We start from the raw sequence: 15,321 nt of genomic DNA on the forward strand, positions 1-15,321 counted from the left end.
TGGCGTCAGTGGTTGCATAACTAGGACTTGTGATATGCACCAGCTGCTCATACGACCATCCACCACCTGCTCCCATGGCTTCATGTGACTCTGATCAGGGGGCTAAACAGGTGCTACAGCTTGTCCAAGGGTGACCTGCAGGGTAACAGAGGGACGGAGTGTTTTACACCTCCTTTGGTAGAGACATATCTCCACCCCATCATACTAAAGAGCCTTGAATTCCTGAACAAATTTCTATCCCTTCCTTACTATTGCTGAGTTGTAAATGATGAAGTGTATTGTTAATTCAACCTCTTGAGCATGTTTAACGTTACATAAGATCATGGCTGATAATATATTCTAACTCCATTAACCTACCTTGGCTCAATGCCCCTTAATGCGCTGCTTAGCAGACCTATTAATGTCATTTAAAATGGTTGATCATAAGTGGTATTTTAAATGGTACAGTATGTGCTCACTTTTTGATGGAAGAGAGTTTACTCATCTGCCTCTAGTGAGCAAAAAATGTTTTCTAACTTATTCTGAATCACCTCCCCTGTGATCCGTTATCATGGCCACGGTAGCATAGCAGTTAGCATGGTGATATACAGCTCAGGGCATCGGGGTTTGGACTTCAGTTCCAGCATTCTCTGTAAGGAGCTTGTACATTCTCTCTGTGATTGTATGGGTTTCCTCCGGATGCTCCGGTTTCCTCCCACCATCCAAAGATATACCAATTAGTAGATTAATTTGTCATTGTAAATTGTCCAGTGATTAGACTGATGTTAAGTAGGTGGGTAGCTCGGCGACGTGGCTCAATGGGCCAGAAGGACCTGTCCTCGTATCTCTAAACAGAGTAACATAAAATAAAATTTTTCACGTTTTGTTCTCAATATGAACCCTTTTTGGCCACATTATTGAATATTGTTTAATGTCATTTCCTGTACACAAGTGTAAAGGAAAATGAAATAATTGTTACTCCAGATCTGATGCAGCATAAAAAAAACACCGTAAGATAAAGAATACAATAAGAAAAATAATAGAATAAGATAACAATATTAAGTTCAAGTTTACTATCATTCAACCACACACATAGATATATCTAAAACAAAACAACCTTCCTCAAGAACCAAGGTACAAAAACCCAGTACATATGTTCCATAGAGAACATAAATGATATTAACAGATAAAAATATGTCTCTAATGATATACACTGCACAACATATAGTTAAATATACATTGGTATCCTGTTAGTGGCACTGTTAGAAATAATGTATAGTGGGTGGTATCAGGGTGTTCACAAGTCTCACAGTTTGGGGGAAGACGCTGTTACCCAGCTGAACAGTCCTTGCTCTTATACTGCAACATTATGGGGATTTAATAACCTTTGTAAATGCAGCAACATTAAACTTCAACAAAAAACGAGTAGGTGTTAATTTTTGACTTCACAGGTGTACTGCTAACTGTCGTGGTGTGTGCTGGCAACGACTATACCTAGGTGTGGAGGAGTAACAGACACCCGGGTAGAGGCAGAAACAAGAGTTTATATTTGAATTTCAGCAGAATATCAGTGTTTTGACCGAGCAACAGCGTGAGACAAACCATTCTCAGAACAAGGATCCCATGATAGGTTCTAATTGCTTTAAATAATCATAGACTGAAAAAAACCTGTACCAGTCAAAATAAACTTGACAAGGTTAAACAGAAAGCACAAAGGCATAACGATTCTAGTTAAGATAACAGTCAGTAAATACAAGTGCTTGAGAAACCTTGGAGCCCAATGGTCTATGGCAAGCTGCACAGGCCTAAAGAGCTCATGACAGTTTGCACTCACTCAAAATCGCCAAATTGGAGTACTACAGACACAGTAGAAGTGCAAGTCTGGCAAACAGCTTTAAAAACCCCATCTCCATAAAAGAGGGGTACTATCTAGCAGAGCGGTCATTATGGGAGTGGTCTGAGTCAGAGTGGTAAGGCTTTGGTTCAATGGCTTTGGCAAGAACAGGTGGAGGCAAGGTAAGTAGGTAAGTTCATTCCTTATTTCTTATTTCTCTTCTCTTTATTAACTCTTGAGAAATGTCTATAGGCCCAGTGTTCTGTTCTGGGTGTCAGATGTGGGATTTCCAGGAGACTACCAGCCTCCCTGATGGCCACATCTGCACCAGGTGCATTGAGATGCAGCTCCTTAGATTCAGTGTAGAGAATTGGAGCTGCAGCTCGATGACATTCAGCTTGTTAGGGAAAGTGAAGAGGTGATAGACAGGAACTACAGGGAGGTAGTCACCCCAAGGCTACAGCAGACAGATAAATGGGTGACTGTTTGGAGAGGGAAGGGCGAATGTCAGATAGCAGCGATCATCCCTGTGGCCATCTCCTCCAACTCCATTTTGAGTACTATGGGCGGGGGGGGGAGACAACCTACCTGGGGGAAGCAACAGCAGCCCTGCCTCTGCCACTGAGTCAGACCCTGTAGCTCAAAGGTAGGGAACGGAAGAGGATGGCGGCAATAACAGGGACTCTATATTTAAGGGAACACATAAGAGATCCTGTGGATGTGAAAAAGAAACATGGATGGTGGTTTGCCTCCCAGGTGCCAGGGTCTGTGATGTTTCTGAGTGCAGCCACAATATCCTGAAAAGAGAGGGTGAGCAGCCAGAAGTCATGGTACATATTGGTACCAACGACATAGGTAAAAAAAAAGGAAGGAGGTCCTGAAAACAGAATACAGGACGTTAGGAAGGAAGTTGAGAAGCAGGATCTCAGAGGTAGTAATCTCGAGATCGCTGCCTGTGCCATGCGACAGTGAGGAGAGGAATAGAATGAGGTGGCAGATAAATGCGTGGCTGAAGAATTGGAGCAGGGGCAGGATTCAGATTTCTGGATCATTTGAACCTCTTCTGGGGCAGGTAGGACCTGTACAAAAGGAGCAGTTTGCACTTGAATCTGAGGGGGACCAATATTCTTGTGGGCAGGTTTATTAGAGCTCTTTGGAGTGGTTTAAACCAATATGGCAGGGGATGGAACCAGTATGACAACAGAGGATGAGCCAGCAGGTTTACAAGTACAAACCCCATTTCCAGAAAAGTTGGGTTTTTTCCAAAATGCAATAAAAACAAAAATCTGTGATATGTTAATTCACGTGAACCTTTATTTAACTGACAAAAGTACAGAGAAAAGATTTTCAATAGTTTTACTGACCAACTTATTTGTATTTTGTAAACATACACAAATTTAGAATTTGATGGCTGCAACACACTCAACAAAATTTGGGACAGAGGCATGTTTACCATTGTGTTACATCACCTTTCCCTTTAATAACACTTTTTAATCGTCTTGGAACTGGGGATACTAATTGTAGTAGATTTGCAATTGGAAATTTTGTCCATTCTTGCTTGATATAAGACTTCAGCTGCTCAACAGTCCGTGGTCTCCGTTGTCTGATTCTCCTCTTCATGATGCGCCATACATTTTCAATAGGATCTGCACTGGCAGCAGGAGTCAAGCACATGCACTCTGTGTCTACAAAGCCACGCTGTTGTAGCCCGTGCAGAATGTGGTCTGGCATTGTCCTGCTGAAATAAGCATGGACGTCCCGGGAAGAGACGTCGCCTTGATGGCAACATATGTCTCTCTAAAATCCTAATATATGCCTCAGAGTCAATGGTACCTTCACATACATGCAACTCACCCATGCCGTGGGCACTGATGCACCCCCATACCATCACAGATGCTGGATTTTGCACCTTTCACTGATAACATAGTCATAGTCAGAGTCATAGTCATAGTCATACTTTATTGATCCTGGGGGAAATTGGTTTTCGTTACAGTTGCACCATAAATAATTAAATAGTAATAAAACCATAAATAGTTAAATAGTAATATGTAAATTATGCCAGGAAATAAGTCCAGGACCAGCCTATTGGCTCAGGGTGTCTGACCCTCCAAGGGAGGAGTTGTAAAGTTTGATGGCCACAGGTAGGAATTGCATCTTGGAGGAATGAGTCTCTGGCTGAATGTACTCCTGTGCCCAACCAGTACATTATGTAGTGGATGGGAGACATTGACCAAGATGGCATGCAACTTGGACAGCATCCTCTTTTCAGACACCACCGTCAGAAAGTCCAGTTCCATCCCCACAACATCACTGGCCTTACGAATGAGTTTGTTGATTCTGTTGGTGTCTGCTACCCTCAGCCTGCTGCCCCAGCACACAACCGCAAACATGATCACACTGGCCACCACAGACTCGTAGAACATCCTCAGCATCGTCCGGCAGATGTTAAAGGACCTCAGTCTCCTCAGGAAATAGAGACGGCTCTGACCCTTCTTGTAGACAGCCTCACTGTTCTTTGATCAGTCCAGTTTATTGTCAATTCATATCCCCAGGTATTTGTAATCCTCCACCATGTCCACACTGACCCCCTGGATGGAAACAGGGGTCACCAGTACCTTAGCTCTCCTCAGGTCTACCACCAGCTCCTTAGTCTTTTTCACATTAAGCTGCAGATAATTCTGCTCACACCATGTGACAAAGTTTCCTACCGTAGCCCTGTACTCAGCCTCATCTCCCTTGCTGATGCATCCAACTATGGCAGAGTCATCAGAAAACTTCTGAAGATGACAAGACTCTGTGCAGTAGTTGAAGTCCGAGGTGTAAATGGTGAAGAGAAAGGGAGACAAGACAGTCCCCTGTGGGGCCCCAGTGCTGCTGATCACTCTGTCGGACACACAGTGTTGCAAGCACGCGTACTGTGGTCTGCTAGTCAGGTAATCAAGAATCCATGACACCAGGAAAGCATCCACCTGCATCGCTTTCAGCTTCTCCCCCAGCAGAGCAGGGCGGATGGTGTTGAACGCACTGGAGAAGTCAAAAAACATGACCCTCACAGTGCTCGCTGTCTTGTCCAGGTGGGCGTAGACACGGTTAGGCAGGTAGGCAATGGCATCCTCAACTCCTAGTCGGGGCTGGTAGGCGAACTGGAGGGGATCTAAGTGTGGCCTGACCATAGGCCGGAGCAGCTCCAGAACAAGTCTCTCCAGGGTCTTCATGATGTGGGAGGCCAATGCCACCGAGTCTGTAGTCATTGAGGCCGCTGGGGCGCGGCATCTTCAGCACAGGGACGAGGCAGGACGTCCTCCACAGCACAGGAACCCCAGCAAACAACAATCTGGATGGTCGTTTTCATCTTTGGCACGGAGAACTTGACGCCCGTTTTTTCCGAAAACTAGCTGAAATGTGGACTCATCTGACCACAGCACATGGTTCCACAGTCTTTCGGTCCATCTGAGATGAGCTCGGGCCCAGAGAATTCGCCGGTGTTTCTGCATAGAGTTGATGTATGGCTTCCTCCTTGCGTAATACAGTTTCAAGTTGCATTTCTGGATGCAGCAACGGACCGTGTTGAGTGACAATGGTTTTCTGAAGTACTCCAGAGCCCAGGTGGCTATAATTGTCACAGTAGCATGATGGTTTCTTAGGCAGTGCCGCCTGAGGGCTCGAAGATCACGCGCATTCAACAGTGGTTTCCGACCTTGCCCTTTACGCACTGAGATGTCTCTGAATTCTCTGATCTTTTCACAATATTATGTACTGTAGATGTTGAAAGACCTAAATTCTCTGCAATCTTGTGTTGAGAAATGTTCCTTTTGAACTGACTAACAATTCTCTCATGAATTTTGGCACATTGGGGTGAGCCACGACCCATCCTTGCTTGCAAAGACTGAGCCTTTGATGGACGCTACTTTTATACCCAGTCATGATACCTCACCTGCTACCAATTAACCTGCTTAATGTGGAGTCTTCCAAACCGGTGTTACTTGAATATTCTGTGCACTTTCCAATCTTATTTTAACTCTGTCCCAACTTTTGTTGAGTGTGTTGCAGCCATCAAATTCTAAATTTGTGTATATTTACAAAATACAATTAAGTTGGTCAGTAGAACTATTGAAAATCTTTTTTTTGTACTTTTGTCAGTTAAATAAAGGTTCATGTGAATTAACATATCACAGATTTTTGTTTTTATTGCATTTTGGAAAATGTCCCAACTTTTCTGGAAATGGGGTTTGTAGATGATGGGTGTAACATGAATGTGAGAAAGGTCAAGCTAATGATTGGGTACAAATGCAGACAGAGCAAAGAGTTCAGTTGTACCATGGAGGCAAAATTCATAAGGGTGAAGAATGCAGGACTGAAGTTGGTGTATTTAAATGTGCATAGCATTCAGAATATGGTAGACGAAGTTGTGGCGGAATTAGAGATTGGTCAGTGTGACATTGTGGGCTTCACTGAGTCATGGCTGAAAGAAGTTCATAGCTGGGAGCTTAACATCAAAGGATATATTTTGTATTGAAAGGACAGGCAGGAAGGCATGGTGCTGGTGAGGCTCTGTTGGTAAGAGATGGAATTACATCTTTAGAAAGAGGTGACATAGGATCAGAGAATGTTGAATCTTTGTGGATGGAGTTAAGAAACAGCAAAGATAAAAAAAAATCTTATGGGAATCATATATAGGCCACCAAATAGTAGCCAAGATGTGGGGTTAAGATTGCAAAGAAAAGGTATGTAATAAGGGCAATGTCACAATTGTAATAGGTGTTGTGCAATAACCAAGATCTTATATGGGAACTTAATGTAAAGGGACCCTTAGGAGGCAGTGATCATAGTATGATTGAATTCATATTGCAGTTTGAGTGGGAGAAGCATAAATCACATGTATCAGTATCGCAATGGAATAAAAGGAATTACAGAGGCATGAGAGAGGAGCTTACCCAGGTGGATTGGAAGAGCATACTGGCGGGGGTGATGGCAGAGTGGAGGTGGCTGAAGTTTCTGGGAATAGTTCACAAGGCAGAGGATAGATATGTTCCACAGAGGAAGAAGTTCTCAAATGGCGGGGGTAGGTAACCGTGGCTGACAAAGGAAGTTAAGGACTGTAAAAAGCCAAGGAAAGGGCATATAAGGTAGCAAACGTGAGTGAGAAGTTGGATGATTGGGGAAGCTTTTAAAATCCAACAAAGGGACAACTAAAAAAGCTATAAGAAGGGAAAAGAAGAAGTATGAGGGCAAACTAACCAATAATATAAAGCAGAATACCAAAAATTTTTCAGTTATATAAAGAGTGAAAAGGAGGTGAGAGTTGATATTGGACCACTGGAAAATGATTGTGGTGAGGTAGTAATGTGGGGAAAAAGAAATGGCAGATGAACTTAATGGGTACTTTGCATCAGTCTTCACTGCAGAAGACACTAGCTGTATGCCAGAGGTCCGTGAGTATCAGGAAGCAGGAGTGAGTGCCTTTACTATTAAAAAGGAAAAAGTGCTAGACAAACTGAAAGGTCTTAAGGTGGATAAGTCACTTGGACCAGATGGACTACATCCCAGTGTCCTGAGGGAGGTTGCTGAATAAATAGTGGACGCATTGGTGATGATTTTTCTGGCATGATCCCGGAGGACTGGAGGATTGCAAATGTCACTCCACTCTTTAAGAAGGGATGAAAGCAAAAGAAAGGAAATTATAGGCCATTTAGTCTAACCTCAGTGTCTGGGAAAGTGTGGGAGCCTGTTATTAAGGATGGGGTTTCCAGGTACTGGGAGACTAATGATAAAATAAGTCAAAGTCAGTATGGTTTCTGTGAAGGGAAATCTTGCCTGACAAATCTGTTGAGTTCTTCAAGGAAGTAACAAGCAGATTGACAAAGGAGAGGCAGTGGATGTCATTTACTTGGATTTTAAGAAGGCATTTGATAAGGTGCCACACAAGAGGCTGCTTAACAAGATAAAATCCTGTGGCATTACAGGAAAGATACTGGCATGGATAGAGGAATGGCTGACAAGTAGGAGGCAGCGAGTGGGAATAAAAGGGACCTTTTCTGGTTAGCTGCCAGTGACTAGTGGTGTTCCTCAGGGGTCAGTATTAGGATCGTTACTTTTCACATTGTCAACGATTTGTATAATGGAATTGATGGCTTTGTGGCAAGTTTGCGGATGATACGAAGATAAGTGTAGGGGTCGCTAGTGCTGAGGAAGCAATGAGATGGCAGCAGGTCTTAGACAAATTGGAAGAATGGGCAGAAAAGTGGCAGATAGCCAGTGCTGGGAAATAGATGATAATGCATTTTGGTAAAAGGAACAATAGTGCAGACTATTATCTAAATGGGGAGAAGGTTCAAACATCAGAGGTGCAGAGAAACTTGGGAGTCCTCGTGCAAGACTCCCAGAAGGTTGATTTACAGGTCGAGTCTGTGGTAAAGAAGGCAAGTGCAATGTTGGCATTTATTTCAAGGGAATAGAACATAAAAGCAAGGAGATAATGCTGAGGCTTTATAAGACACTCATCAGGCCACACTTTTTTTTAAGATTAGATTATGAGGACACTTAGAGTTTTGCCAACAGTTTGGGGCCCCTTATTTCAGAAAGGATGTGTTGTCGTTGGAGAGAGTCCAGAGGATGTTTATGAGGATGATTCCGGGAATGAAAGGGTTAACATATGAGGAGCTTTTGGCAGCTTTGGGCCTGTATTAACTGGAATTTAGAAGAATGCGTGGGGATCTCATTGAAACCTATCAAATGTTGAAAGGACTAGATCGGGTGGATGTGGAGAGGATGTTTCCTATGATAGGGGTATCCAGAACTAGAGAGCATAAACTCAAAATTGAGGGACAACCTTTTAGAATGGAGGTAAGGAGGAATTTTGTAGCCAGAGAGTAGTGAATTTGTGGAATGCTCTGCCACAGACTGGTGGAGGCCAAGCCCACGGATATATTTAAGGCAGAAGTTGATAGTTTCCTGATTGGTCAGGGCATCAAAGGATATGGTTAGAAGGCAGTGTGTGGGGTTGTGTGGGATCAGGGATCAGCCATGATAAATGAATGGTCTAATTCTGCTCTTACGTCTTATTATCTGATACAAGTCACTACCAACTACAATTACTAAACAACTATCCAGGTTCAGCGTCCAAGATCCAATTTATCCCCTGCAATGCCCAAGGTTCACCTGTGGAAATCTTATGCTTTTTTTTCAGGGTTATCCAGACACAAACATATCCCAGAAGATTGACAGGCTGTCAGCTCAGGCAGAGTATTCATCTACTCACCTCCAGTTAGGCCAGGCGCTGGAGTAAAGCTAGCAGGGACATGTCTCCCTCGCTTACAGATTGCAACAAGAAGGTGAGGAGATGCCTCTTCAAATATGTAAATAGTGGCTGCACCTTTGCATCTTATTGGCTACCTGCACTGTATTCTCTTCATCACTGTAATACGTTATTCTGCATTGTTATTGTTTCAGTGTCTTAATGCACTGGATATTAATGCACCAGGGATGTGATGCTGAGGCTTTATAAGGCATTGGTGAGGCCTCACCTTGAGTATTGTGAACAGTTTTGGGCTCCTTATCTTGGAAAAGATGTGCTAGCATTGGAGAGGGTCCAGATGAGGATAAACCCATCCTACCCCTCATTCCCCCAAACACCCCTCCTCCTCATTACCCGTCCCCCATCCTCCCCAACCCTCCCCCTCCCCCTCACCCTCTTCCTCATCCCCCCTCCCCTTCTCCTCATCCTTTTCTCCCCCTCACCCTTCTCATCCTCCCCTCCTTCTTACCCTTCTCCTTATCCTCCCCCATTCCCCCTCCCCATCCTCCTCCTCACCCTTCTCATCCTCTTCCTCAACCCCTTCCCTCTCACCCTTCTCCTCATCCTCCCCCTCATCCCCATTCTCTCATTCCCTTCCCTCTGCCCCTTTATATCACCCTGCCCCTCATTCTCCCCTCCCCATCCCCCTCCTCATCTTCATCCCCCACAACCCTCACACCCTCTACCCCATCCCCCATCTCTGCTCATACGCCCTTCCCCCATACCTCTCAACCCCTCTCCCCACTCCGCCTCAACCATCCTCCCTTTCCCATCTCACCATTCTCCTTATCCTCCTTTCCCCCTCCCCCTCACCCCTTCAGCCCCTCTAACCACCCTCATCCCCCACTAACCTCCCCTCATCTCCACTATCCCCTAATCCCCATCCCCAACCCCGATCTCTAATTCCCCCGAACCCCTCCATCACCCCTACCCCATCACCACTATATCCCCCCATATTCCCTCATCCCCTTATATTCCCGCATCCCCCACCCCTCTCATGACCCCTATATTCCCCCCACCCCATCCCCAATCACCCCTCATCCCCTATCCCTCCATACCCCTTCATCCACCTCTCTCCCATCCCACCTCATCCCCATCCCCTTATCCTCCATTCCCCCTCATTCCTCCATCCCCCATAATCTCCTTATGCCCCTATCCTCCCACCCCCCCCACCCTCCGACAGCACTCCGACGCGGTGGCGCACGCAGGGACGGCGAGACGCAGCTCCTGGGCTCCATGGGTTGGGGGAGGAGGGAGTCGCCCTCCCTCCCTCCCTCCCAGAGGTAACCTCGCCAAGCAGGGCTCCGGCATAGTCGGTAAGTGACTTTCTGTACATTGCATGGGTCATCTATCGCACTGAAAGGAAGGGGTGATGATGACCCATTCGCTCGTTGTCAGGCTAGCTGTAAAATGTAAATTGTGTGGGGCGGTGAGCGATGATCGAATCTCACCTGCTAAATAAACATTTAATAAATTTAAATGTTAAACCAACGAGGAGGCTTCGAAGTTGGTTAGGAGAAAGCAGTTTTATTGCGAAGTGAAAACCAGGGTGAGGTGGGGTTGCTGGGTACTGAACGGAGGTCGGTTAGTGGTGAATCCGCTTCCTGTACTGCAGTGTCTCTGCACCACTCCAGACGTGTGTGTATGTGTGTCTGCCTCTGATGCTGAACCCTGCAGCTCGCTTCCACGCTCCTCGTTTTCTGCCGCCGAGGCCCGGCGCACGCAGCAACATCCCTGCATCTACCGCCGCTTCTCCGTGTCTCCGACTCTTTTCTTTCTCTGTTTCTCTCGATCTCTCTCTCTCTGCCCCCCCCCACCGCGTCCCTCTGAATTTCTCTCTGCTTTTGTACCCCCCTCTCCCTCCCTCCCCTCTCTGTCTCTCTCTCTCTACCCCTCTCTCTCACACACACACATACTCTGTCACTCTGGTTTTCTCTCTGTTTTGGGAGCCAGTATTTGCTTGTCTAGTACTGTTAATTTGGTCTTGAAATGGTTATCTAAATTCTAATACTTCGTCTTGATGTTTCTGAATTGGCCGATTGTATAAATCCTTTGAGAAAATTTTCCAGTCCTAATCAAAATGCAGCTTGTACGGAAATTAGCTGCTGAACATTTTCAGTGTTGTAATTGTGACTGCACTTGGGAGATGTTTCATTTACTGTGAAGCCCTTTGCTGGGTCCAGAGGTTAGGACGCGCAAGTTTTCATTTGGCACAGTGTCTTTTTCCTCCTCGGAGATCCAGAATTTCACTAACGATCGCCGTGCTATAGGATAAAAACCCAAACCCACCTGATTCAAGATTGACACCTCCCCAAGGGCATAACGTTTTGCTATCGAACCTTGGAGTTGGGTCTCTTTTGGACAGTTGCCAGGCAGTGAGGTACGACAGCAGAATGATGGAGAGTGTTGGAGGGCTGGCCGACTTTATTTATTTAGAGATACGTCGCGAACGGTGAGCTGCACCGCCCAGCAAACCACCTATATTAACACTAGCCTAATCGCAGGGTAGCCGGCCGGTGGTGACTTCGAGGCGAGTTTGAATCCGGCAGGCTCCTTGCACCGTTTCCATCCGTGCTGGATTGAGCGTCGAGCTAGCAACTGGGCGTCCCAAAAAAAAAGCAGATGCAAAGGAAATGGCAAAAATGCCACCCGATGCGCCAAAAGAAACAACAACAACCACAGGGCAATTTACAATTAATTAACCTACTAACCGATACATCTTTGGGAAACCCATAGCGCTTCACGGGGAGAATGCACAGACCCCTAAAAGACAGTACCGGAATTGAACTGCAAACTCCAGAACGCCCCGAGCCATAATAGTGTTGTGCTAATCTCTACGTTACCGTGGCTCCCGGGAGGCTAATATACGCAAGTTGAGATGTTTTGTTTACCATGTACCTCCGGGGACCAGCACTGGTGGACTGTGTTGCCTCAGATTCATCCTGAGAATAAAGTTCCCATTGAGAAGACCTCACTGGACAGTTTTGTAGTTAGTCAATCCTGGATTGAAAGGTTCATTAACCAATTTATTCTGTTGAACTCCAAGATAATTCAGTTTTCTGAAAACTGAATCATTTGTTCAAAGTAAATTTATTATCAAACTATGTATACATCATCATATACTACCCTGAGATTAATTTTCTTGCAGCCCTTCAGTTCTACCCTCCAGGTACCTCTCTCTCTTTTAATGTTTCCAAACATTCTTAGGATTGGGAGTCATCTTTTATTGCTGTACACAAAATGATGGAGGAGTTCAGCAGGTCAGGCAGCATTTACAGCATGGAAAGGAATAAAGAGTCAATATTTTGGGCTGAGGCTCTTCATCAGGACTAGAAAAGAAGGGGGTGAATCCAGAATAAGGCTAGTGCTACAGTGCTAGTGATTGGGGTTCAATTCCCCTGCTGTCTGGGAGGAATTGGGTGTTAAGGTAGTGTAGTGTTTAGCACAACACTACTACAGCTTCAGTAATCGGAGTTTGGAGTTCAATTCCAGAGTCCTCTATAAGGAATCCCTGTACATTCTCCATACGGAATGCGTGGGTTTTCCCTGGATCATCCTGTTTCAACCCACAGTCCAAAGACATACCAGGTGGGTTAATTGGTCATTGAAAATTGTCCTGTTATTAGGTTAAGGTTAAATCAGGATTGTCGGGGGTTGCTGGGCTGTGCTTCCACATTGTATCTCTAAATAGAAATAAAATCTGTAAGGAGCTTATAAATTATTCCCATGATTGTGTGGGTTTTCTCCGAGTGCTCCATTTTGCTCCCACACTGATATTTAATAGTTATTCTCGCATGTTCCCCCTTCCTTTCCAGTCCTGATGAAGGGTCAAGGCCTGAAACATTGACTGTTTATTCATTTCCATATATGCTATCTGACCTGCCGAGTTCCTGCAGCATCTTGTGTGTGTTACTCTGGATTTCCAGCATTTGCAGAATCCCTTGTGTTTATCTTTTATTGTTCAATGGAGTCTGATACGTTCAATTAACAATGACATTTTTATTATTAATGAAGACTACTGGATTGCTGGCCTAATTTTAAAAAGATATCGAGCTATTTTGCCGTAAATCACTTGATTGATATTTTATAAAGATCTTATAAAGATCTTAATCTTAAAGTTCTTTATCTTATAAAGATAAAGATTAGGTAGAAGAGAGCTTTTGGCACATTGGCTTTCATAAATCAAAGTACTGTGTACAGGAAATGGGATAATGTGTTGAAATTGTATAAGACATCGGTGAGGTCTAATTTTGGAGTATTGTGCAAAAGTAAGGTTGAAAGAGTACAGAAAAAAATTACAAGGATGTTACCGGGTCTGGAGGACCAGAGTTATAAGGAAAGATTGAATAGGTTAGGACTTTATTCCTTGGAATGTAGAAGATTGAGAGAAGATTTGATAGAGGTATACAAAATTATATTGATAGGGTAAATGCAAGTAGGTTTTTTTCACTGAGATTGGATGGGACTACAACTAGAGGTCTTGGGTTAAGGGTAAAATGTGAAATGTTTAAGGGGAACTGAGGGGAAACTTCTTCACTCAGAGGGTATGGAGGCCTATGGTCTGGGTGTGGTCGATGAAACAAAGGAGAAGTTTGGGTAAGTACATGAATGGGAGTGTTATAGATGGCTATGGTCTGTGTGCAGGCCGTTGGAAGTAGGCCTGGACTAGATGGCTCAAAGTACCTGTTTCTGTGCTGTAGTGTTCTGTGACTCTATGACTTCATTTATCACATGTACTTCATAACGTAGAACAGTACAGCACAGGAACAGGTCCTTGGACCCACAGTGTTGGAATACAAATTCAACTTTCAGTGAAGTGTGTCTTTTGCATCAACAGCGGATCAAAGATGTTCTGAGACTACCCTGCTAGCATCACCATGCTTCTAGTGCCAACATAGAACACCCACAATTTGTTTACCTTAACTTGTACATCTTTGGAATGTGGGAGGAAACAGGAGCACCCAGAGGAAACCCACACAGTCACAGGGAGAATGTACAAATTCATTACAGACATTGGTGGATTTGAACCCGAGTTGCTAATGTTGTGAAGTGTTATGCTAACCACTACACTACTGTGCTACCCATGCCACGCAGAAATGTCAGGGTCATCTTCCTCTTCTCCTTTTGAGCCATTTATTTTTATTATTAATGAAGTCCACTGGATATTGTTAACCTTGTTTAAAAAAATGTACAGAGCATTGTCTTAGTCATAAATCACTTGATTGATATTTTAAGAAATCATTTAAGTATCTGCTCATGTTGCTCTGTCTAGTAGTTTAAGTTCCATTTCACTCTGCAAATTTTGCAAATTCTTGACATAGACCTCGTTCCCTGGAGTTTCTTCACTTGTTTGGTCACGTCAGACGATATTCCTTTGGGTCTAAAGTCATTCATAGGCCAAGCTTAGACGGGAGGATAGAAGTAAAATGCTTTTTTTCCCCCGCTGAAAAGACACTATAATTGAAATTATTTTTTTTAAATATTGAAATAATTTCAAGCTCCTGTGCAATGATTTCAATTACATACACAAAATGCTGGAAGAATTGAGTAGGTCAGACAGCATCAATGGAGAGAAACAAACAGTCACTGTTTCAGGCTGAGACCCTTCTGCCCCTTTCCTTCCCAGTCCTGGCCCAAAATGTTGACTGTTTATGCCCCTCCATAGATGCTGCCTGATTTGCTGAGTTGCTCCAGCATTTTGTGTGTGTTGCCCAAGAGTTCCAGCATCTGCAGAATCTCTTGTGTTTATGCTTTGAATTTACTTTTTTGTTATTAATCTAGGCAAATAGATAGACAATTCTGTCAGCCACATACAGTAACCGCAGGCCATTATCTTTACCGTACAACACATTCATAAATCACATTTTGAAATGTATGCACGTGTCTGCTGCATATCCTTTATTAATGCTGTGTTATTTATTCATAAGTTTTCTATTTCACTGATCTTTTTTTTGAGAGCTCTCTTTCTCCAACTTCTCCTCTTTTAGTTTTATGTTTTTATATTTTATGTTCTTGCCCATTCTTTCTTGTTGTCATTTGTGCAACTTGTTGTTTTTTATGGGGAGGTGGAATTTGATGGCCTTATCACTGACTGCACGATTTAGTTTTTTTGTGTGTTGGGGCTGATGTTTTTGTTTGAACAGCTTCCATGGTTTTCTATGTTTCGTGGCTATCTGAAAAAGACAATCTCAGAGTTGTATACTATATACATACT

General features: G+C 44.0%; 1 protein-coding gene across 9 annotated transcripts in view; it reads left to right on the forward strand.

Moving 5' to 3' along the window:
- The first annotated feature begins 1,881 nt into the window (after positions 1–1,881).
- Positions 1,882–15,321, forward strand: part of LOC134342652 (syntaphilin-like) — a 62,258-nt gene continuing 48,818 nt past the window's right edge. For 7 of the 9 annotated variants that reach the window (XM_063041038.1, XM_063041037.1, XM_063041031.1 and 4 more), the window contains exon 1: positions 10,386–10,423. The gene's annotated coding sequence lies outside the window, so the exon portion shown is untranslated. Of the gene's footprint in view, positions 2,004–8,999; positions 9,145–10,385; positions 10,424–15,321 lie in introns of those variants that run through there. The other 2 variants (XM_063041029.1, XM_063041036.1) reach the window with 2 other exon arrangements.

The sequence above is a fragment of the Mobula hypostoma genome, chromosome 2, assembly GCF_963921235.1.
Source record: "Mobula hypostoma chromosome 2, sMobHyp1.1, whole genome shotgun sequence".
NCBI lineage: Eukaryota > Metazoa > Chordata > Chondrichthyes > Myliobatiformes > Myliobatidae > Mobula > Mobula hypostoma.